Raw genomic sequence first — 2,487 nt, 5'->3', positions numbered from 1 at the left:
CTGCGGCCTGGGCGGCCGGGGCGGGGTGTGCGTGTGTACGTGCGTTCGCCGCTCCGCAGCCCGCGCGTCCGCGGCCCGCACCGCCAGCCCGCAGCTGCGTGTGCCCCGCCAGCCCGCCGTGTTTGTGCAGCTACGCAGCTAGCGCGCGGCCCCCGCCCACCCGGGCGCGGCCCCGGTCGGACCCCCCTCCCCCCCCGCCGCCCCGTTCCGAGCCGCCGGGTCGGTGGCCGCGCAGGAATACGGCTGCTCCTCCCGCCGGAGAGAAACGTGGTGTCCGCAGGGAGCGGCTTGCGTGACCGAGCTCAGGCCCGGGAGGCGCCGGGAGGGGCTCGCTCGAGCTGCAGGAACTTGGCGCGGGAGCCCCTTCCCCTGGTCCTGCCAGTGTGCACGGCAAAGTGGACCTGGAAGCTGTGCCCGCGCCGGGACTTTAGGGGACAGACGTGCAGGGGCGGCAGGGAGCTGGGGCAAGTGCAGCAGAGGCCTAAGCTGGAGCGCTTAGGGCGGGCAGGCGGCCTCACCCCGCACTCCTCTGCGCTGCTGGCGCACCTAAGATCTGTCATCCCTCTCGGCCGCCCCCGCACGCCCGCGCCGCTGCGGCCTGCCGGGCTCTCCGCACACCTCATCGTGTACTGTTTGGGGGTGCCCGTCCGGAACTCGGGGGCCCGGGTTTTGTCTGGACCCTGCACATGGCCGGCTTGGTGGAGGTGGTTTGACTCTCCCCCCCCCCCCCCCCCGCCCCATCCCAACTCAGGAGCGTGTGCACTAGGTTGCCCCTCTTGAGGGCCCCCATCGAAACAAGCCTCTGGATCAGGGCGTGGTGCCGCCCTGGGGTTTTCAAGCCTCAGCCCCAAGGAAGGCCAGTCTGGAGGAGGTACCTGCCACTCAAAGTGGTGGCCACTGGGTATTCCAGCCCAGCCTCCAGAGCGAGCTGCTGGAAAGATGAAAGGGGAAGTTACTCGCCCCATTTAAAACTTTGTTGGTCACAACTTTGGTGGCAACTTCCTGCTTCCACCATCCCACATCGGATTTGTGTGCCTGCCTGTGGAGCCTGGGTGGGGGGCCGGTGGGATCAGAGAAGAGCTGGCTGGCCAAGGCTGACTGTGGAGGCCACCCAGGCACGTGTGTGCAGGGGATCCCTGTTGGCAGTTGTGGCTGGGGGGAGGGGAAGTCTGGCTGGCTCCAGCAGGGGGTGCCTGGCCTGGTGGCGGCCTGGAGGCCTGGCCTCCTTGTCCAGGCGGCTTCAGGATTGAGACTGGAGGCCTGGTGAAGGTGGAAGAACTGCTGTTCTGAGGAGAAACCTCTCCTCTCTTGTGGGGCCCCGGCTGAGGAGAGGAAGCCACCTGCTTTGCTCCAGAACCTCCCAGGGATGATGTGGCACATGATCAAAGAAATGCACCCTTTCCACAGGTAGTTAGGTAGCTTCAGGACTAAGGGGAAAAAGAGAAACCTTCCCAGGTTGAGAATTTACGGGTCCTCTTTTTCCTACTGCTCTGGACGTTGAATAAGAGGGGTGTAAACATTCAATTACTGTGATAAACCAGCTCATTGCATGGCCCTGGCCCAGTCTCCATTCTAATTGGATCGATCTCTGGTCTGAGTAGCTCCTAGGGGACAAGGTGGTGAAGAACCTAGAAGGTCCTCCCCCCCGCCCCCCACCACTGTACAGCTTGCTTTGGGACAGTCTGCCCACTGCCAGTGTGGCTTTTCCAAGTAGCAGGCAAAACTCTCACTCTATGCTAGGAGAGGGTGCCCTGGAATGTCCATGGGGATGAGAATTCAACTTTTAAATGTGGGATTTAAAAATAACCCAACTGTTTAGCCCTGTGGGCTGCTGCTTGTAATAAATGGAGAAAAGAAGAAAAAGGAAAAGATACAGTTACAGATTCAGGTAAGGGCTGCCCATGACTGCAGAATCCAGGCAAGGGCTGCCCAGTAGAGCCAGGAAAAAGAGGAGTGGAAGAAGGCGGCCGGGGGGGGGGGGGGGGCCGGCGGAGGGCCACATGGAGCACAGGGTCTTGGAAGGGGAATGGTCCCAGTCCAGGAATCTGGCCTTGATAGCCCCTCTCCTGCAGTTGGGTGTCCCAGATGGAAACTTTGCTTACTGTGGAGTAGGGATGGCTACAAGTAGCTGGGAGATTCCTGCTGATCCTTTGAGGCCTGTTTCAAATGCCACTTCTTTTGAGTCTTCTCTGAACTCTCATTTCCACCTTATGTAGTCATTTGTGTACATTTTGCACCGTGGCGCTCAAAACATAAACTCTGGGGCGCCTGGGTGGCGCAGTCGGTTGAGCGTCCGACTTCAGCCAGGTCACGATCTCGCGGTCCGTGAGTTCGAGCCCCGCGTCAGGCTCTGGGCTGATGGCTCAGAGCCTGGAGCCTGTTTCCGATTCTGTGTCTCCCTCTCTCTCTGCCCCTCCCCCGTTCATGCTCTGTCTCTCTCCCAAAAATAAATAAATGTTGAAAAAAAAAAAATTAAAAAAAAAAAAA

At 60.4% G+C, this 2,487-nt stretch overlaps 1 protein-coding gene across 4 annotated transcripts in view; it reads left to right on the top strand.

Moving 5' to 3' along the window:
- MIDEAS (mitotic deacetylase associated SANT domain protein) overlaps nucleotides 1-2,487 on the top strand; it is a 66,834-nt gene that overhangs the window by 24,352 nt on the left and 39,995 nt on the right. The window lies entirely within an intron of this gene.

Source organism: Herpailurus yagouaroundi, unplaced genomic scaffold (assembly GCF_014898765.1).
Source record: "Herpailurus yagouaroundi ecotype Mexico unplaced genomic scaffold, PumYag 141, whole genome shotgun sequence".
In the NCBI taxonomy this organism is placed as follows: domain Eukaryota; kingdom Metazoa; phylum Chordata; class Mammalia; order Carnivora; family Felidae; genus Herpailurus; species Herpailurus yagouaroundi.
Note: the sequence above shows the minus strand (reverse complement) of the source record. Positions and strands in the feature narration are given on the sequence as shown.